This window comes from Gracilinanus agilis, chromosome 6 (assembly GCF_016433145.1).
Source record: "Gracilinanus agilis isolate LMUSP501 chromosome 6, AgileGrace, whole genome shotgun sequence".
Classification (NCBI taxonomy): domain Eukaryota; kingdom Metazoa; phylum Chordata; class Mammalia; order Didelphimorphia; family Didelphidae; genus Gracilinanus; species Gracilinanus agilis.
Window position 1 is genome coordinate 76276168 of NC_058135.1, and position 22635 is coordinate 76298802.

The 22635-nt window shown below is 34.8% G+C and overlaps 1 protein-coding gene across 1 annotated transcript in view; it reads left to right on the top strand.

Moving 5' to 3' along the window:
- Positions 1 to 22635, top strand: part of LOC123252280 (calcium/calmodulin-dependent protein kinase type II subunit delta) — a 366372-nt gene that overhangs the window by 133533 nt on the left and 210204 nt on the right. The gene's annotated exons all lie outside the window — the stretch shown is intronic.

Sequence of the window (22635 nt, forward strand, 5' to 3'; positions counted from 1 at the left end):
AAAACAAAAACCTTAAAATTTTGTGGAAAACATATTATGGTCCTTTGCTAATACAATGGTGAATTATGGTTTTGAAGAGTTTATCATTCTTCATGTGTAGGTTGAGACAAACCACCAGTAGAGATGGATTGGAGGCAGATCTGAGAATTAATGTAGAAATAATGTTTAACTAAAGTTCATCAGGCTTGTATCTTTCCTATGAGATTAGTGTTATTATTCAGGTATTTTCTAGCCAACTCTTTATGGCCCCATTTTTTTTTATTTATTTTTGTTTTTGTTTTTTGGTAAAGGTACTGGAATGGTTTGCCAATTCCTTTCTGGCTAATTTTACAGATGAGGAAACTGAGGCAAACAGGATTAAATGAGTTGCCCAAGGTTACACAGCCTTTAAGTGTCCCAGGGAAAATTTGAACTCAGAAAGATGAGGGCTCCCTACTCCAGTCTTGGTACTCTAGTTGCCCCATGAGATTAGGACCCTGCACCAGCTGTCCCAGATGGATCACATGATAGCCATTGAAACTGGCATTGAGTAGGAATTTCTCCCACCTCCATCTTCCTCTTAGAATAGAATATCAGCATTGGAGATAATCATCTAGTCTATCTCCTCAACTGGTTGTTCCCAGGAACCATCTGTGCCTACTTGGTTCTTCCTGTGCTCCAAAACTGGTCAGAGGATTCCCGCTTTCAGTGGAGGGATGAAAGTTGGATTCCTGGCATATCCAGTTTGAATTCCAGATACATTTTTTCCACGGTGACTCTAGTAATGTTAGAATTTTACTACATTTACTACATTTCAAGTATAAGAGACAGTGTTGTAAAAATGAGTCTTCAGAATCAGAAAGACCTGAGTTTAAGGCTGCTTCTGACACATCCAGGCTATGATCCTGGTTAAATCACTTAACATTTCAGTACTACAGGCAAATCTCTAAGACTATAAATCTATAGAATACATGCCAGTTGAACATTGATAGAGGAATGTTCCCTCATTGGGAATTCTCAATACCAGTGAAATCACAGGTGCAATGCAAAAGAATATTTTACTTACTTTGATATCTCAGAATGTCCATGATATCATCTATATCAATACTCCCTCCACAGATGGAGATCACAAACCCTCCAGACTTTGGGAAATAGTTTGTATGAGCTAAGTGCAGAAATACTTTTCACCCAATTACTAGTCTTCTGACAATGGTCTTTTTTTGACAAGCCAGGCTCCTGCTGTACCACAAATGAGTCACAGGAGTGAGACTTGAGTGGAATTACATTTATCGATAACTCGTTTGGTGGCCTGCACCACAAAAATGATAGTATTGTTCCTTTGGGAAACTGTAATCCAAATTAGAAACAACTTACTTAACAAACGAACTTCTTGAACACAAGCTGCTTGTAAATGAGGAGTTGTAAATTAGTTGTAAAGACAACTAGATTGGGAATCAGATTTGTTTTCTCATTCCAATTATGCTAAGGTAATTAGCTTTGTGACATTAGGCAAATCGCTTACTGTTTCTTTGTAGAATGGAGGAATTGGACTTGATCATTTCTGAGATTCAGTCCTGTGATTCATATAAATCTATCAATAGGAGTCTCTGAACCATTTGGTTCAGCAAAAATCTATTAAGCAATTAGGTGTATCAGTTGTTGTGCTAGGTTTGGGGGATACAGTGGTGACAAGAAAAGAAATTCTCCTTTTGAGAGAGCCCTATATTCTTTCCAAATCTTCAAGTGTAATATAATAAAATGTAACTGGAGGAAAGTCCTCATGTTGAGTGGGAACTGGAGAGGGCGGCTGGTGCAGGCAGCATTTGAATGGGACATTTTTATTAGTTAGAAAGAAAGTGTAGATGTTTTTGGTGAGTAGAACCTTAGTGGGACAAGAGCTGGGAAGAATTGACATGGCTTTGAAAGGAAGAGGAGATTCAGAAGGAAAACATTAAGATTCCCTTCAGCAGATGAAGAGGTTTCTAGCTCACTAGAGGAAAACTATATTTTTTCTATACCATTATCAAAACAAACCATCCATTGAGAATGCTCCGGGAAATAGCTGCCTGGGAGGCAAATATAAATCTCAGATGCAGTTGGGAGTTTGCCCAAGAACAGCCCAAGAACAGAACTATTCATAGACATAGTGGAAAGATGTCTGGGAACCTAAAAGAATACACGAAGAGGAGAGAGCTATGATATTCAGGAAAAAATGAAGTAGCTGGATTAATATTCTTTTCCTTCTTGGTTCCTTCCTGTTGTGCTGGTATCTATATCTGAGAGTCAGAGCATAAATATTTTTAAAGTGTAAAGAATAAACAAGTGTGTTTCAGATAAGCCAAGATTTCCATATGGCAACTTCACTCAGATCTTTCCTAAGTCTACAAGTTTAATAAAAGATAATTTGGAATGCTATACATAAGGACATTCACTTAGAATCCTACTTTTTAGAGATGAGAATCATTCAAAGACTTAGAATATAGTGTTGTGTCACTACAGAATATCTATCATGTTGTAACATTCTGAGCGAATTTGACGTCAAATTTTTTTTTAAGTTAAAAGCAATATTTCTTAAGAGACTACCTGAGATTGCTATTCCCAGGATTTCCTAGGGAGATATAGCACTAATTATCACTCTTAAATTCATGTGCTTCCTCCAATTACTCAAGTCTTTCTGTTGAAGCTACAAATAAATGGCATAATTAGGTTCACTCATTATCAAGAAAGATTTGATTTTTATTTTAAAATTCCCTTTATTCCTGGCTGTTGCAAAGAGGGAAAGAAACAACTGAACTTATTTTTATGTAATTGTGAAGTTTTTGCTGGCAAAAGAATTGCTTGCCATTTCTCAAAGGCTAACATTTGAGTTCTTGCCTATTCTGTAGTGAAAATGAATTTGTTTACCTTGAGTGGGTAGCATCCTTTTGGTTTTTCTCTTCTTTCATTTAATTTACAAAATTGGACATGTTAGTTATCTGTGCATCTCTGGGAGAGACACACAGTACTGTTGTGCATTTGTTATACCAGTTTCAGAAGATTGTCATAAAAAGATGGGCAAATGGTTCTAAAATGTAAAGTTCTATATAATGACAAGGTATTATTATCATCTTTAATTTGGAAAGTGTCAATAAGTATCTCTGAGAGTTGACAGTCTGGTGCTAATGAAACATAAAAAGGTATGAATGTTATGCAGATGAATCTTCTGACTAAGTTTCCTTTCCTCATTATTCGAAAGAACAGAATATTCTTCCTGGAACTAGATTTAGAAAGATATTACCTGCCCACTTTTAAAAAGCATGGCACTTTGTATAGCATGGAAGAATGATGTTATGGTCTAATCTTTAGTTTCCACTGTTTTAGAATAAGCAAATGCTAGAACATGAGTGAAGTGACCAAAGACTATTACAATAGCTTCCTCACTCATCTTCCTTTATCCAGGCTCTTCCCTCTCAAATTCCACATCCATGCAGTTGATGAAATGATATTCTTTTTTTTGAACTCAGATTGCATATTGGTACTAGTTTCAAAAATTATTTTCTGACATTTTGAAATCCATATTTCCTCACTCCCTTGTGCCCTTTTTCCTTCCCCTAGATGGCAGGTGATATATGCTATATATATGCTGTCATGCAATACATAATTCCATGGTATTATGTTGTAAAAGAAGATACATATTGCTTACACTAAAAAAAGCATTCTTGGAGGAACTAAAGTGAAGAATGGTATGCTTCAATCTGCATTGAGACTCCATCAATTCCTTCTATGGCATTGGATCCCTTTTCTATTCCAAGCCTCTTGGAGGTGTACTAGATCCCTAAATTTCTGATAATAGTTAAGTCATTCACGGCTGATCATTGTAGAAATGATATCCTTAAAGCATATTTCTGTCTATGTTACTACTTTGATCAAAAAGTTCAAGACCTTTTATTGCTGCTGTTTGACATTTAATGATTTGGCGCTAGACAGTTATCCCTCTGATTTTATTCTATGGTCCAGGAAAATAGTTTTCCTGTTATTAATTCGTAGCATTCCATGTCTTATCTTCATGAACAGAACACAGTTCTCCTTACATCTGCTTTCCTTAGAATACCAAGATTTCCTCAAAATTCAGTTCAGATGTTATTTCCTATTTGAGATCTTTCCTGCTCATCCTCCCTGGGTATGAGTGCTTTTTTATGTTCCCTGCACTTTGTACTAATTTATATGTGTAAGATAAACTTTAAAGTTCTTGAGAGCAAGGACTATTTAATTTTATTATAATATATTCAATCATTAGCCCAGGGCCAGGCACATAGTAAGTGATTTATAATAGTTTGCTGATTGACTGATTTCTGTTTTGGGATGAGAAAAATCACCAGTAGAGTAGAAATTTCTAGTCTTGGAATCCAAAAGGTCTTATTATTATTATCATTTTTATTATTAATTAAATTATCTGAAAAGAAGTGGTCTTTGCTAATGCTAACATTCCATGGAATGTGTTTTATCTTTATTTTTTAAATTCTGAAGAATATTTCAAAGGCCTCAATGGCAGAAATATTTTTTAACTTGAAAAAATTTTTTTAAACTTTGAAAATTAGACTGACGTGATTCAATAAAATTATCTTCACATAGGACTTCTTTATCATGTTCTTCTAACTTCTAGAATGCCATAAGGACAATCTTATCATTTTAAAATTTCAAAACAGTCCATCTCCTTCTATTTACAAATGCAAAATGAGTCTGCCAGAATAAGGTAGCAATTTGAAAGAATAAATGTATATAAAAGTTAAATTTGGAAGACCATCTAAGTTTTCTAGAAAATGATTCATAAGGAGAGTTCATTTTATAGGTGAAGATTATGTACCATGTTTCATGGGAATTTTATTTGCAATCACATCCACTAATCCATATACATCTTTCTTAATCTATAAAAAGAACATGAAATTATTTATTAAAAATTTTGAATGAGGTAGCTCATTTAAACTTAATTAAAAATAAATTTGATTTTTATGACTCAGAGAAGTGTTTAAAAATGAATTTCTAAAATATAAAAATGGTCACTGATGCCTGACAATTGAATTGTCATTATTTAGAAATGATAGATATGTAAGTAGAAAGACCTTATATTGATAAATTGGCATCTCTCCTGTCAAAGGTTGTTTTTTTTTAATTTATAGGACTCAAAGAACCCAAACTATTTTTGTTATATATAATTGAATTAACACTGTGGAAAGCTTTCCATATGACAATTTTTCAACAAAATTGTAAGCAACTGTAAAAAAAAATGATGGCATTTAACTGAAGATGAACCAGACATGAGAAAATGTTTCATTAATTTGTTATGTGGGAAAGCATTGATATGCTATTAATTCTTTATTTTAAAAAAAATGCACATAACTCAGTCCCCAGGATCCTGTTAAACATCATGGAACCCTAGAAGAATTCAGGCACTGGTAATTCATGACACCTCTGTTCTAACTCTGGTTCTACCAATATAATGTAATCTTGGATAAATCACTTAACCACCCTTAATCACAATTTGCTTATTTAAAAAAAGGTGTAGAGCCTTTTCTAGATCTAAATTTCTGTCAACTTCTATAAATTTAGATTAGAAGTTCCCTATTACAAAACCCTACGTTATTTTATTTTGTATTCTATAGTAGTAATCTGAATTTGTATTTCAATGTATAGGCTTATTTTTTAGTGGAGCCCAAATCATCCCATGTACATTAAATATGAATAGAGAAGAAAGATGGATAATATGCATGAGTGTATGTGTACATGGCTAATAAACACAAATGGATAGACAATATATAAGCATATGTGTGTATATACATGCATATGCACACTACCATATGTGATTTTAATGCTAACAGAATCGTTTTTTCTCTAATAATTTTAGAAATAATAGTAAATTTGAATTGATATTCATTTCATCTGAATAACTATGCTACCACCAAATGGTGTAATATGACAATGTTGTATTTACTCAAGCAAAGAAAGATGATTAAGATGAAAATAGTAATTGTCATAAACTAGCAAGAAAAGACATATTCAAAGGATTGTTTCAATAGATACATCAAACTGATTGGGTGAGATTACATTCTTGCAGCACTCTCTATAGTTTGTACTAATAGCGCTTTTGAGGATCGTACAGCTGTTCCATAGAGATTATTGTAACTAGTTCACAATGGTTTCCAAACACTCAAGTGGAACCATACTTCCTGCACAGACACGACTAGCTTAACATAAGGAGACCCAAAGGAAGCATCATTCTGTGTTGATATCTCTAAACTAGATGAGTCAGTACATAAATCATACAAGATCATTTGCCTCTCCTCTTTTCCTCCCTTCCTTCTTTTTTTTTTTTTTTTGGTCCTTCTATTAAAATAGGTAACATTTCACAAATTGAGTAAGGCATATCATGCTTCCTCTGTGAAAGACAGGCATGTCCTTAAACTCATTGGTCTCTCTTGCCTCATGTGCTTTTTCTCCAAAGAAACTTTTCGTTTTCACTTAAAAGTTCTGAAATCCTTGATTTTTTGTTATTGTTTCTAATCAGAGGATAATATAGCCTTAAGATATTTTCAGTGTTGGAGTATTAAAGATAAAATATCTCCAGAACAGATATATCAAAAATATTGGAATAGATTTAAGCCACTGAAACTTAGTTATTGATGAGGTTACATTGTAATTATTCATGAAGGGGCAAATAGGTGGATCAGTAGATTGAGAGTCAGGGCTTAAGGTCCTTGATTCAAATCTGGCCTCAGACATTCCTAGCTGGGTGATCCTAGGCAACTTTAACCCCCATTGCCCAGCCCTTACCACTCATCTGCCTTGGAACCAATACACAATATTGATTATATGATAGAAGGTAAGGGTTTGGAAAAGTATTCCTGAGATTAGATGTTGCTGGGTCCATTTTGTAACTACTGAGATGTGTTTGTTATTTGTTATTGGCTGATTAATCTTCCTGGTTGATCTGTTCTTCAGAGTATATGATGGAGTTCAAACATCCAAAGGGACTGAGAAGTTAACAAAGTAGTACATCATTTGAGTTATTGAATCTGAAAAAGAAAGGGGTCAGTGAAAGGAGTAGACTCTACTCAGTAGAGGATATATCACCTATGATGATCTGACTATTCTCTCTCCCCTGGTAGATAACAGTTGAAAATGGACCACCCATTTGGTTCACCTACAGAGCATTTTTTTGTGAGAATGTTGGCATGTGGGACAGCTAGCCTCTTGGTAGAGAAATAGTTTGTTTTCCCAGACTCTTGATTGAATATCTTTTCAATCTGTGTTTAATAGGAAGCCTTTAGAAAGAATGAGACAATTTTAGCATCATGAGGATATGTTAACCTATTCTCTGATTCTAGCATAGAGAGGGAGGAGAGGAAAAGATGACCACTCTTTGAACCCTTTTTGACCAACTGATTAGTCTCTTTCCTTTTGTTCCTATACACTAAATGCTATAGAAAATGAAATTGTGAAGAAATGGCACTAAAAGACCTCTCTTGACTCTGGCTCAGTTTTGTGAAATACTCTGAATAGATTTTTCTACTCCCCTTTGCTCATTTTTTGTACAGAAAGTCATAGGCACAATGCTAAAAAGCCACTAGGAATCACCTAGATCAACATCCTTTGCTTTATAGATAAGGAGCTGAGGTCCAGGGGGGTGACTTTTCAAGGTCACACAGTAAATTAGCAGAATACTTTAATGGACCAAGGCCTCATAAAGCTTTGAAAATTTTGGATGGAAGAAGCATTTTCATATTGCATAATTGTTAAATTATCTTGTGTTCATATCTGAAAAGCCTGTAGCTATAAAAGTGAAAGAAATCATAAAGATAATACAGTCCCAACCCCCAATCTCATTTTCAAGAACAAGAGAATGAGGTCCCAGGAAATTAAGTGACAAGGTTGGAGATCTGGAAGCAGAACTCAATGATTCTAAGCAGATGTTCAGTGCTTTGAATCGTGATCTTGATATTCAGCTAAAGGAGACTTGGGAAAAGAAGATTAAAATACTGCTTTCCAAGTGCTAGACAGACTTAGTATGGTGTCTGAGGTTGATTACGCTTTAAATCAATCAATTTATTCCTTAGATAAGAAAAAAATTCCATTTTAAAGGTTTTGATGTTAATACCTTATAATGAACTTTTATAAATCTGGTATGAGTTGTAAGTGAAGAAAAAATTCTGACTTAAAGTTTTGATGGTAATACAATATAATAAATACCTTTATAAATCAAGTATGAGGTGTCAAATGCAATACCTGCATAGCTGAGTTTACTGTTATCTAACTTGCTTGGTATATAGATATTATGTTTGGGGGTGAGATTACAATTTAATGCATTAAATGAGCTCTATCCTATCAAGTGTTCTGAGGTCCTAAATATTGATATTTTGTAGCATACATTTCTCTTTTTATATTAGCCATGTAATTTTGTTATGAATATAAGTTGTACAACAAAGTGCTGTGAATAGGTAGAAGGTTGAAAATTTCCATTTAAAACATAGGCTTTAACCCTGCATAATTTGTATAATTTTCCTTTACATAGCACTTCTGCAGAAACCATTAATCTTGATTCTCTGCCTCTAGAGTAAGAGGATCTGTCGAAGACAAAGGGTTGCAAATAAAGGGAAAAAAATTTAGTGTCAAATTAGTCTTGATTGTTGTTCTGAGAATAATATATTATTTCCACTGAGAAGCTTGAATAAGATCTCTTTGGATGCTGCTACTGACTTTGAAGGAGCCTTTTCTATGGGAGAAAAATATTACTCATATTGTGGTAGGAGATAACTGTAAAATTCCATCTTTCCTCCCCTCTTTGCTTAGTATAAAACCCAGGAGTAGCAATATATATCTATATCAAAAGATAGATAGTTGGAGGGAGGGAGAGAGGGAGAGTTTAGGATAAAGCCCAGGAGTAGCAATCTCTATCTCTATCTATCTCTATCTCTATCTATCTCTATCTCTACCTCTATCTCTATCTCTATCTATCTCTATCTCTACCTCTATCTCTATCTCTATCTCTATAAATGGATGGAGGGAGGGAGGGAGAGAAAGAAAGAGGGAGAACAGATACTTGAGTATAAGATATAAGAACAGATGGTCTTTGTTCTAAATTGCTGTAGACAATGATTATCTGATAGAAAATGGTAATTAACCACTTTAAGTAGCCAAGTGCTTGTTTTCTTTCTCATTTTGATTAAATGTCTTCTTGTCTTGATTATTTTTGTTATGAATATAAGATTTCTCTCTAGAATTCAGTAATGTCCACATAGCTATTAACTTCTTTTAATAAATGTTGGGAAACCACTAGCAAGATCTTTGACAGAGAAAAAATGCATTATTATTGCCCACCATTTGCTCCAGGTTTCTTCAGTAGGATGCTAACCTAACATCTTCATTTCTTTTATCCTTAAAAATCATTTATATTTACACATACAAACACATTTAAATGTATGCATATACTTAAACACACATGCACACACAAGTGTACTTTATACTTATACATATAGGCATATACATATCTGTACTGTAGGTATCTATTCCAGGATTATAGCTTATTTATCGGGAAAAGGCAATTTTGAATAAATAGAAAATATGTAGACATTGAAAGTATTTGAACATATCTTAATTGGTGAGATCTGATTAAAATAGTCTCATTGCTGGCTCTTTTGTGCCAAATGGTTTTTCCACTCCTCAAGGAAAAAGTCGTTTCGCTCAATATTGACAGTCTCTTTGTTACACAAGAACAATTGAAGTATGTATAAGAAGAAGCTGTGCTTAACATGCTATTTCAGGTAGTAATGTGAATGATTTGGAACAAATCTATTTCTAAGTGTTCTTTGATCCATTAGAATAATACTGTATTTACTTGGATATTTTTTCTCTTAACACTGTGCCCCATTTACATGGCCATATAGGAGAAGAAAAAAAATGGCAGCCTCTCCTCCAGTCCAAGGCTATTTTAAAAAGGCAGAGAAAAGCCAAAATTGGATTGGATTAAGGGAAGAATCAATCCATTTGCATTGGTTGGAATGAAGTAAGCAGACAGCTGGAGCTGATCAATGCTCTCTCTTCAGTCCCACCCAGCTTCCTCTCATCTTTACCAATTTCCTTTGAACGTACAAGTAAAGAACTCTACAGGCATGGGGACAAGATCCAAGATTTCCATTAGTATAGGGATAGGTGAGGAAAATTTCTTTACCAATACAGATCACATTTTTTTTTGCAATTTAGCATTTTAGAGAATTGCCCAAGGTCTCTAAGTCAATCCCTAAACATTTATTAAGCACTTACTATATTTCCAGGCACTGTACTAAGCCCTGGGGGTCCAAAGACTGGCAAAAAGCAATCTCTGCTCTCAGGAGGCTCATGAGTTAAGTCATTAAAAGTTTGTTACTGAGTTACCCCAGTTTACTGGGCCAGTTTGGAGAGGCAATTAGTACAGTATAGGCAAAGTGCTTGAACTAAGAGTTAGGAAACCAAAATTCAAATCCAATAGGACAATTAATAGGTGAATGACTCTGGGCAAGCCATTTAAACTCTGTCTGCCTCTCTTTACTTAGCTACAAATGAGGACAATAATTTACATCCCAGAGTTACTTTGAGGATCAAATGAGACAATGATATTTTTAAGTATTTAGCACAGTGACTGACAGTTAGTAGGTGCTATATAAATGCTGTTCTTGTTGCCATTTAGTCATTTTCAGTTATGTTTGAATCTCTGTGACGCTATCTGTGGTTTTCTTGCAAAAGATATTGTAATGGTTTGCCATTTCCTTCTCCAGCTCATTTAATAGATAAGGAACTGAGGCAGAGTTAAGGGGCTTAACCAGGGTCACCCAGCTAGCAAATAAATGCCTTAGGCCAGATTTTAGCTCAGGAAGATGAATCTTCCTTATTTCAGACTCAGCACCTAGCTGCCCATATAAATGCTACCTGTTATGTATTATTACTACTGTTATTCAAAGACCAAACTTAAACCCTGCTTTTCTTGAATTAGATGCCAGCTCTTGGTCCAATATGGGTACAGTTCTCAGAGTGTGGTCTAGGACTTCTCAGAGGTTCTACAAAGTGAAAACTATTTTCATAAAAATTCTAAGGCATTCTAATTTTTAAAGATATTTTATTTTCCCAATTATATGCAATATCAATTTTCAGCATACATTCATTCTAATTTCTAATACAGCAAATGTCAACTGACATATAAATGCTTTTGAGGGGGGTCCTTAATACTTTTTAAATGTAAAAAGGGATCCTGAGAGCAAAAATATTTGAGAACTGCTGCAATACACACATGAAAATAAATGGCATTTTTGCTATAGAATGAAATTTCTGCCTAAAAAAAGGTTCTTGGCCTTTCTCCCCTTAGATTAAAAAAAATCACATGGCCTGGAATTATAAACTTGAAAGAAAAAAAAAAACCCGAAGCATGGCCACTACCAATTTTCAATCACTTGCACACACATCTTGAAAATGGCAAAACAGAAAACACCTTTAGCATTTTTTGCTAAGAAAGCAAAATTGTAAGAACTGGATGACATTTAATTTTTTCTCTGGTTCCTGTGTAAAATTCTAATTTAGAAATTGTAACGAGAGTGAAAAAAAAATCACAAAATTTAATGTTTTGTACACTGAGGAAGTGAACCAGGACATTGGCAATCAGATAATTTACTCTACCTTTCTTTCTTTTTCTTTCTTGTCATAGAAGGTCTTATCAGTCAACGGGCATTTATGAAGGCCTTAGTATGTGCCAGATACTGTACTAAGCAGAGAGAAATCACTTAAATAAACATTTTAGATCTAAGTATTATGTATTTTTCTTATTTTAATGTCCTTGAGAACCTTGGCAAAATTTTGGCATTATATTTTAAATGGTTAAATTTGACCTTGATATAATCAAGCTACTGTCCTCTGCCTGCTGATCAGGGAGACTCAGAAGCTAAGCCTGCTTTTTAAATGAATTTATTTTTTTATATTCTGTTCTTTTTTTTTAAACCCTTACCTTCCGTCTTGGAGTCAATACTGCGTATTGGCTCCAAGGCAGAAGAGTGGTAAGAGTAGGCAATGGGGGTCAAGTGACTTTTCCAGGGTCACACAGCCAAGAAGTATCCAAGATCAGATTTGAACCTAGGACCTCCCGTCTCTAGGCCTGACTCTCAATCCACTGAGATACCCAGCTGCGCCCATTCTGTTCTTTTTAAATATTGAGTTTCCAATTCTCTCCCTCCCTCCTAGCCATGCATCCCACACCCACTGAAAAAGCATGTAATATGATATCAATTATACATGTGAAATCAGGTAAAACATTTCCATATTAACTGTGTTTCAAAAAAAAGAAATAAAATTATATTTCAATTTCCTTTCAACATTTCTCTCACTGGAGATGAATAGTTGTATTTTTCTTCCATCATGAGTCCTCTGGAATTGTCTTGAATCATTATGTCGATAAGAGTAGCCAAATCTTTTGAGAGTTGAGCATCTAACAACATTGCTGTTACTGTATATCTGGTTATTCTTACTTCGTTTTGCATCAGTTAATGTAGGTCTTATTTTTTCCCGAAGCAAACCCCCTTGTCATTTCTTATAGCACAACCATTCCCCAACTGATGAACATTCTCTAATTTCCAAATTCTTTACCAACACAAAAAATTATTATATTTTTGTACATGTAAGATCTTTTTCTTTCCCTTTAGTGTCTTTGGAGCTTAGACTTGATAGAAGTATTTGAACCTGGTTTTTTAATGTGTCAGAAAACCGGAAAGACAATAAGACTGAAAAAAAAGAAGAGTAGCTAGCTGACTTTATTTAATTTGGAGGGGGTGAATATTTTTAAAAGAGGCTGAATGTTATATATCTTATAAACTGAAATCAGGAGCAGGTATTATAATGGCCATATCTCGAATCAAACAAATTAATGGCCACAATCCAATAGAACATGAATAATTGAGCCCATAGAAAGTAATTTTAAACAGAGGCTTAACTACATTTTTGATTCTATCTTTTACTGATAATAGCTGACATGTAAATAGCTCTTCAAGATTATCCAGCATCTTGTCTACTGATAACATGATGCAAGGTCCTACTTTTTTATCTCTACAGTGAGGAAGAGAAGGCTTCTTTTGAAACGTACCTCTGGTAGACATTTTTTTCTGTACATGAATTAGCACACATTTCCTTGCTCAATGCAGCCTTTACTTTCAAGGAAATTACAATCTTCCTGAGGAGACAGAACTTCCAAACAACAAATACATTATGTAAAAACAATTCTCAAATTCTGTAACTGGCAGTGTACCGGGTCCTAAATTGAACCTAGTCAGGTGTTAGGATGTATGGTGGAAAGTGTAAATTCCTGTTGTCAGTCATTTCTATTTAAAGAGACTATCCTTTGAGGTGACTGACTAATCTCTTCTTAACGACTATCAGATTATTATTGTATTAGTATAACCCACAGAACCCACTGAACACACCACCTGTTTTGCTTACAAGATTAATGATCTATGGGGAAAAAATTAAAATTTAAAACATTATTACTTAAATTTTGCTTGCTCTACAGCATCCGCTGAGAATTACGCCACATTACATGAAGCCTTTTGACTTTATAAACTTGTAATGCCTAGTTCTACAAGTCCACTTTCAGTTTTCAGAATTAAAATACTAGAAGTCAAATTTAAGAATACCTTGAAGGACCAATTTATATAGCGCATTTAAAAAAATCTACAAAGCAAAGAAAACAGGGATAGGATGAACACTTATTTCAAAGTAAAATCATAATAATTTTTTGTATCGATTGACACACTTGGTCCTTTGAGTTAATATATAATTCTTATATTAGAAACCTGAACCAAAGCACAAGAGAAAAGGGGAAAAAAGCTTAATTTTCTTGGAGATGACAATTCATTCTACTAGGGAAGGTAGAAATAAAATTTTACATGCAAGATTTTGGCGTTTAGGAGAATTTTCCCCTATTTGTTCTATTCAACAAATAATTAAATTTATTTACAAATTCTTTGAAAGAATTTTACATTGTATAAATACTACCTCTCTTGAGATGTTTACTCCTTCTTCTCTTCCTCCTCTTCCTTCTCCTCCTCTTTCTTTTCCTCCTCCTCCTCCTGATGTTTTACATGTTCAGATAAGTTGCTGTATTTGTAACAAAAGGTGGTGCTTTCATGTATAGTTACATATTACCTGTCTCTATCAAGCTATTTTTTCCCAAACACATATCTCATAAGTCATTATTGCATTCCATCCTGCCACAGAGAAATCATGTTCTTTCTGACAAATTAGCAGCACCAGCTCTTACTTTCAATATGAAGTGGCAGAATATAAAGGTTACATGCATACTCATTTTTTAAAAAGCTTCAAAAAGGAAGGTGATACTTTTTAAATTACTCTAGTATGTCATCTAAAAAAACTAAAGGCTTTCAGGAAATGTGATGGAAAAGGTAATTTTTCTTCATGTTATCTCTTTCTCTGTTCAATCAACTGAATGAATTTTACAAATCCCTACCTGATTTGGAGGATTTATAAAAATTACTCCATTGTACAGAGAAAAGGCAGTGAAATAAAAGTAGACAGAAAAATTCAGGATCTGTTTATTCTGCTTCTGATAGCTACCATTATTACTGGACCCCAATGGATGCATGATTTCCATGACGTAGCTGCCTCTGCCATTGGTGCTGATCACAAGCCATTCCCCTCTCTTGTCCATGACCTGCCAGGGTAGGCAAGAGGGAGAATGTTCTTTTAATCTTTTTTTTCTTTTTTTTTCATTATTGAAACATAAAATATAATTATAGTGAAATAAAGCCAAAAGATTGCCATTATAAAGCATATATTGGATATAACTTCCAATTTATGTTATATAATATAATAATATATACTATGATATACAATAAATATCATACAAATAATTTTTATACACAGTGATATAAAAATTCTATTCTATTTCTATTATATGCCTTCCGCTATCTTATCATTGCTGTCTCACATGATTAAGTGACCTGACTCCTTACTAAGGCTAATGCTTCTACTTGTTCAAGTGATTTCATTCCATTCCATTTCCCTCTAATAAGTATTTATCGAGTGCCTTCCATTTGCCAGGCACTATGCTAAGCACTGGGAATACAAGTGACAAAAATAAGGATGGTCCTTGCCCTTACAATCTAATGGGAGAAGACAATACACACAAAAAAGCAAGAAAATGGGGGTGAAGGCAGAGAACACAGGATACCCTTACTGGGGGTGTCTTGTTCCATGGAATTAAGCAAATACAGGTAGGAAATTAGTTTCTGACATCTAAAAAGGAAGGCTTCTGGAGGAGTTTGGCACCCTACCCGTTAGCCCTCCAATCAGAGGGTAGAGACTGCCTAAGGGAGGTGATGTCAGTAAATACAAAATAAACACTTGGTGTTCGGATCTGGGAGAGAAGAGAGACTTGTAACTGTAGGAATTACAGGAAGGGAGAAAGGGAGGAAAGAAATATTTATTAAACAAACACCTGTTACGTGCCAGGCATTGTGATATATGCTTTATAATTATTATCACATTTCATTTCCACAACATCTCAGGGATGGAGGTATTATTGTCATTCCTATTTTACATTTGAGGAAACTGAGATTGAGTTACTTATCCAGGGATACACAGCTGATACATCTGTTAAGTCCCATTTGAACTCGGGTCTACCTGACTCCAGGTCAAGGAAATACATATCTGCAAGCCCTTATCACTTCTTGCCAGGACAATTGTTAGAAGTATACACACATATATAGATGCCCTTTTCTTAGCCTACAGATCATCCCTTAACATCCAAAATAATTTCTTCCCTTAAATTCCATTATTGTCCTCTTTTGTATTTCCTTCTCTAAAACCTCTTTCCACATTTTCTTTTTTACCTACTTTATTCCTTTTACCTACTTTATTCTTTTTCAGAAAAATTCCATTGATTGTCCCTTTCTCCTCCTTTCTTCACTCTACTAACTCTCATAGATTTCTTGGTGTTTTGTAGATGCCAGTGGAATGTTTGCCTTTCACTCTTTTATGACCAGCCAGCCTCCTTTCAAAGGCAATTTGTTTATCCTTTAATCTGTTTTTCCTGTGTAGTTCTTCAGCAATAATTTTCAGCACACTATCCACCACATATTTCTCTACTGCCTTACTTGTGACCTTCAACTTTAATTCCTTGGAGACTATCCTATGATTTTAACACAAGTATTTAAAAGGTAGACCTTAGTTTTGAGGAGAAGCTTTAAGTTTTTAAACCAAGTGGCAGTAAGGTGAAGTCTGTGGACCTGTCCATAACATCTTTTAAACAACTTATTTATTTGTTTATTTGTCACAATAAAATTCCCAGGTATTTCCCTCCTTCCCCATCTCACACTAGAGAATAAATCATTTGACAAAAAAAATGTATTATAAAACTGTATTTCTTGTTTCTTTTTATCAGTTCTTTCTCTGGAGATGGACATACATAAACAGAACAATATCTTTAAATGCCTAAGATGCATAGATTTACAAAGGATATCAATTATTTTGAAATAAAGTTATCAAAATACATGTTATTTTCTAAAAGCAATTTCACTGACCTCAGGGTAAGAACCCGTGCATTAAAAGAACTGTAATTTCCCAAAGGCAATAATACATTCTGTTTTCTTCCTCCTTTTCCCTTCTGGGTTCAGTTAATCATCCATCTAGAGTGTTTGTTCAAGATACAGGTAATGATAGATAGGCAGTACTAGCTGTTTGTACAATTGCACATAATAGCATTAACCACTTCTAAATGTCCCCAATTTTGTCATTTAATATGGAATACAGATGCCTGTTGATCTATACAACTTAATTTGCACACAGTCATACTTACTTCACTCTTCCATTTACGTTATTGCCTTTTTGGTAGGCATCTTGTAATCATGCATATATTATAGATGTGATATTTTAAGGAATGTTTCTAAAAGAAAATTTCCCCTAAGTCTCTCACCAAAATAAAAATCAAAATTAAATTACTTAATCTTTTTTTTAAACCCTTACCTTCCATTTTGGAGTCAATACTGTGTATTGGCTCCAAGGCAGAAGAGTGGTAAGGGTAGGCAACGGGGGTCAAGTGACTTGCCCAGGGTCACACAGCTGGGAAGTGTCTGAGGCCAGATTTGAACCTAGGACCTCCCATCTCTAGGCCTGGCTCTCAATCCACTCTACTTAATCTTTTTATTGTAGAAGAGAGCGCAGGGAAAATGTCCAAAAATATTCAGGAATTTTCACAAGAAATATTTTGGGAAATATTAACACCTGCTTTAATAGCCCTTTCCACAGGAACTATAGTTACTGTTCATATATCTTTAATAGGGAACAGAATCTTTGGGAAGTCTAGTTTAATTGCTATCTGTGAGCAATGTCTGAAAAGGCTGCAAATATAATTGTTATTCTGGAGAGAACATAAACTTGTATGACTGGAGAAAGATTAAATAGAAAGAAAAAGGAGTTAGAACTTTTGTTTCTAAAACTGAATTTAACTCTTACCCTGTTGAAAAGATGTCACAAGGAATTCTTGAGAGACACAGACTGCTACCCCGAGAGAGCTAAATGAATGGTAGGACTGAAAAGTCAGAAGTCGCAATTAATGATTAGAGGTGATTCTGACTGTGGCCTTTCTCCCTTTACTGCAATTTTGAAATGATTAAATATCTTTGTATCAATTGGTACACTGTTACTAAATTATATCTCCTGTAATGATGATTATTTAAACCTGTATGACTAAGTGGTTTGCTATAAAGAAATGAGTGAAAGCTTATAGGGGGAAAAGGTTTCTTGAATTTGTTAATAAATAGGAACAGGGCTCAAAGATAATTGATTATTATTGATTATGATTATTGATTATGGTATTGTTGAATGTTTCTATTTATGAAGAAATATAAACTCATAACCTTCATTGACTTAGAACCCAAGATGAAAATTTTTTAGGTAATGAGTCAAGTGGCAGGATGGGAAGAGGAACTTGTTATGGTTATCAACTTATGAAATGTACCACACAATCCACCCAACCTTATCTGGAACCTGTATCGAAATATTATAGAAAGAAAAAAATACTGAAAATAGTCTCCCACATGGTCAACCATGTTTGTCATTTTTTCTTCATTTTTTAATGTCCACCATTACTACTCCAGGCTTCATTATAGCCACAGCCACTTCTCTCTCATCTCTTTAGCCTACTGATTTATTGGGTTAAGATGAATAAATTATTCTTATTTATTCATCAGGTTTAATTAGGCATCTCTTGATGAACCTGCTTTTTGTTTCTGTATCATTTAATTAACAATTTATTAAGATTGTTCCGTTTTTAGCTATGGGGTTGTTGTTAGTTTCAGTCCTGTCTCATTCGTCATGACCCCATTTGGGATTTTCTTGGCAAAGATGCTCAAGTGGTTTGACATTCCCTTCTCTGGATCATCTACAGATGAGGAAACTGAGGCAAACAGATTTAAGTGATTTGCCCAGAATCCCACAGCCAGCAAGTATCTGAAACAAGATTTTAACTCAGGGAGAGGAATCTTCCTGACTCCAAGCCTGGCACTCTTATCCACTGCATTGCCTAGCTGCCCAGACAAGGCAAATACAAAGACAGAAAGCAAAGACAAGCCACTTACTCATAATCCCTTCTATCAAGAAAATTACATTCTATCAGTAAAGACATTATGTGCTAATATGTACAAAATAAATGCATGGGGTTTGATAGAGTAGAACTGAAGGAAACCTAGTTGCTACAGAAATCAAAAAGTTTCAGGAAGAAAAGAAATAAGGACCTACTATGAGCCAGTTGCGGTGTGCTAAGTGCTTCATAAATCTCATTTAATTCTGACAACAACCCTGGGAAGTTGGTGCCATTGTTATCCTTATTTTACTGGCGAGAAAACTGAGGTTAAATGACTTGTCCAGGACGACACAGATAATAAATAACTGAGGCCCCATTTGAATTTGAGTCTATGTGACTCCAGGCTCAGAGTTTGAGCTGAATTTTAAGGAAAAATATATCTGAATTTAATAGAGCTCAGTTTAAAAATTTTTTATCATTTAGATTTTTAGCTAATTATGTCATGAAATTGTAAAAGTATCTAGTTAATTTAGATCTCCCCTAATTAATGTGAATGAATTAATAATATAACAATTTAAAACAGTACAGTATAGTGGAATGAGCCCTGTGCTTGCACTTGGGACAATTGGGGCTCGTAGCTAGTCTGACATTTACTAGCTAGGTGACCGTGGTCAGTTCACAGGCTCTCTCAGCAGCAGTATTCTCATTTATAAAATGATGTAGGTAAAAATAGAATAGACCTAGCTTACATGGTTCTGATCTGAATAATGGGATAATATATAGAAAGCACACTGTAAAAATTAAAATATTATTTAAATAGCATTTATTAGATGTGGGTTAATTCCTCTCAGGTGGTTGTGGGGAGTAAATGAAAAAATACTTATAAAGAGCACTTAGTACAGTGCCTGGTACGTAGTAGGCATTAGAGAAATGCTTGCAGTTGTCCTCTCTGACATAATTAGCACCGTAGGATTCCAGTTATTATTTAATTCTATCATTAGACTATTAGCCCCTTGAGGAGAGTCACGTCTATAGAATGCAGCCCAGGCTATATCTGAACTCCTGGGTCATCATAGACTCATCCTTCAGGTACTGATGAACAGACTCCCTATTCTGGGCCTTGTTTATCCAAGCACAATGACAGTATGTAAAATTCATTCAGTTCACAAGGAAGGGTGGTCCAGGCACAATTGCCAACCTCCTCTCCTCTCCTTCTTTTACCTGGCTCATTACGCTGAGAAGCCACATAAGGGAATGCTCCCTCCTAGAGCCAGAGAGCTAGAACCAATTCCTCTCTTCAGTGAAGTCTCTAAGGCTTCTCTTCTATGGCAATAAACCAGTATTTCCTAGCAGCAGTGGGAGGGGTTGCAAACAACCCTTGATTTTCCAAACGCAATAACCTTTTCTTTTCCTTAAGTGTTTTCTTTTTGGGATCTGAGCCTCTCTGCATCTAGATAGATACTGCGAAGAAAAGCCTAGTTAGTTCCTTTTTAAAATTAATTTATATTCTGAACTTAAACACCTATAAGAAATATTTAAGAAGATTTAAACAAATAGATAATTATAAGGTAAATGAGAGTTGTGTATGTGTGGGGACAGATAGTGAGAGCAAGAGAAAAAGAGAAAAGGGGAGAGAGAGAGAGAGAGAGAGAGAGAGAGAGAGAGAGAGAGAGAGAGAGAGACAGACTGTTGCACTTGGGATAATGAAATGCTTACATGAGCCATGATGTTAGTCAAATCTGATGAGTGGCATCCTTGATCCACCTATTCTTTGACCTCATGAAATGATTTTTAGATTGTAGACCTGGTTTTGAATTGCTCTCCCCATAAGCAGACACCTAGATGAATCTATTAGGCTCTGTGCCCATACACAAACCTAGCTTTCATCAGATTCTGAAGTTCTAGAGGGAAAGAAAATGAAATATGTAACTTTGGGAAAATATTCAAAAGAAAAATTAAAAAAGAAAAAAGAAAAAAAGAAATTTGTGGGGAATGGGGAGTGAAATAGTAGTGAAAAAAATGTGACCAGGACTAACAATTAGTGGTTCAAAGAATATTAAAACATTCATTGTTCTATATATTTCCAACAAAGCTAAGCAGCAAGAATTAAAAGGAGTAACTCCATTTAAAATCACTCTAAACAATATAAAATACTTGGGAATCTATTTGCCAAATTAAACACAGAAATTATATGAATATCACAAAACACTTTTCACACAAATAAAGTTAGATCTAAGCAATTGGAGAAACATTAATTGCTCATGGGTAGGCTGAGCTAATATAATATAAATGACAAACCTACCTAAATTAATTTACTTATTCAGTGCCATACCAATTAAGTTACACCCCCCCCCCCAAAAAAAAGATTCTGAAGTTCTGCCTGAACTCCTCCTAGTCAGAATGATCTCTCCTGTAGTTCCTGGGACATAGGTTTAGATCTGAAAGGGGCTTGTGAGACCATCTTGTCCTCTCCCCACTCCTCATTTTATAGATGGTAAAAACCAAAGCATAGATTATAAAGAAGAGCGGTAGAATTTGAAAACAGGTTTTCTGACTCCAAAACCAGTGTTCTTCCCATGCTACCTCTCTGGTTCTGAGAAGTACTTTCTTCCAGTGCATAATAAGCCTGTAAAAACCCAGAAAATATCCCAGAGTATTCCTGAATATCAAGACCTAAACATACTGTTTAAGTTGAATATAACCAGGTATCAGTTGGCAGCCCTACTTTTATCATTTTAAAACTGGATGCTGCTTATAACTATGATACATGAGTGGCTATTATATATGAAAGTATAAATAGAAACTTACAGCCTTGGAAGGAAAAATCCCCTTTGCTATTTGGAGTAGGTAACGGGTTCTAATTTCAGTTGCAAACCTGCCCTGAGTCACTCTAAGCCTTTTGAAGCCCTTATCATCCCTAATTGCTCCCTTTATAGCTTTAGAGATGGGGAAGTAGACACACACCCTCAAGGATGAGTCTACAGACTAAAGTGAGGTAATTTCTCATGAGCAGCTGGCAACCTGGCAACCTCTGGACCTGTGATTCCTCCAAATCCCACCATTCCCTTTGAGATATACAACAAAGAGAGTCATGCAGAGGAGCTCAATTCTCAGCTGATTAAAAATTAAAAAATGAAGCATGGCTCCCCTGAACCAGAAGCCAAGATGGTAGCTCATAAGGCAAAGCATAGACTAGGAATACTCTGCATAAATGAAGCAATAAAGAAAGGGGCATTTTGCAAGAAACCTTTGAAGACTTGTATGAAATGTTGAAGAGTGAAGTGGATAGAATCTATCAGTTGGGTGACAATCATTTATTAAATACTTACTATATTACCAGGTACTGTGCTAAGCCCCTGGAGGTGCAAAGAAAAGCAAAATACAGTCCTTTCCCTCAAGGAGCTATATTTATATAGTATTTAATTTTGTTATTTACTAATATACAATAAGTATCTTAAAATCTTATAGCTATATGTTTAATAAATGCATGTTTATTTTATAATAATTTTCAATAATAATAATGATCTAAATCTAATGATCTAAAAACAGACAACTTTGAAACACTCAGGGCTTTGATCTCTTGAGTACAATGACCAATCATGATTTTAGAGAACTGAGGCAGAATGGCACTTGCTACTGGACTGAGAGATGATAGATTGAATATGTGGAACAAAGCATATATTTTTGTATCTGACTAATGTAGGAACTTGACTATGTATATTTATTACCTTGATTTTGTTTTTTATTTTTATGTTCAATAGGAGTTGTAGCTGTAAGAGAGAAAATAAATGCTTGTTAATTGGAAAAAAATTTAAGAAAGGGAGCTTGGCTAAAGGATGCTTCAGAGGTAGTGTTCCATGTTAAAATATATTCAAGGATATACTCATGTAATCTTTTCTCCCCAACAAGGCAAGATTCCATAGAACATGCTAGAAAGGGGACAGGTATGTAAAATGAGTACCGAAGCTTTATCACTAAGCATCTCCATTTGTAGATTGAATGATCATTGGACGAGAATGTTGCCCTCATTCATACTGAAAGTGGGACTTAGACTAAATGACCCTCAAATTCCC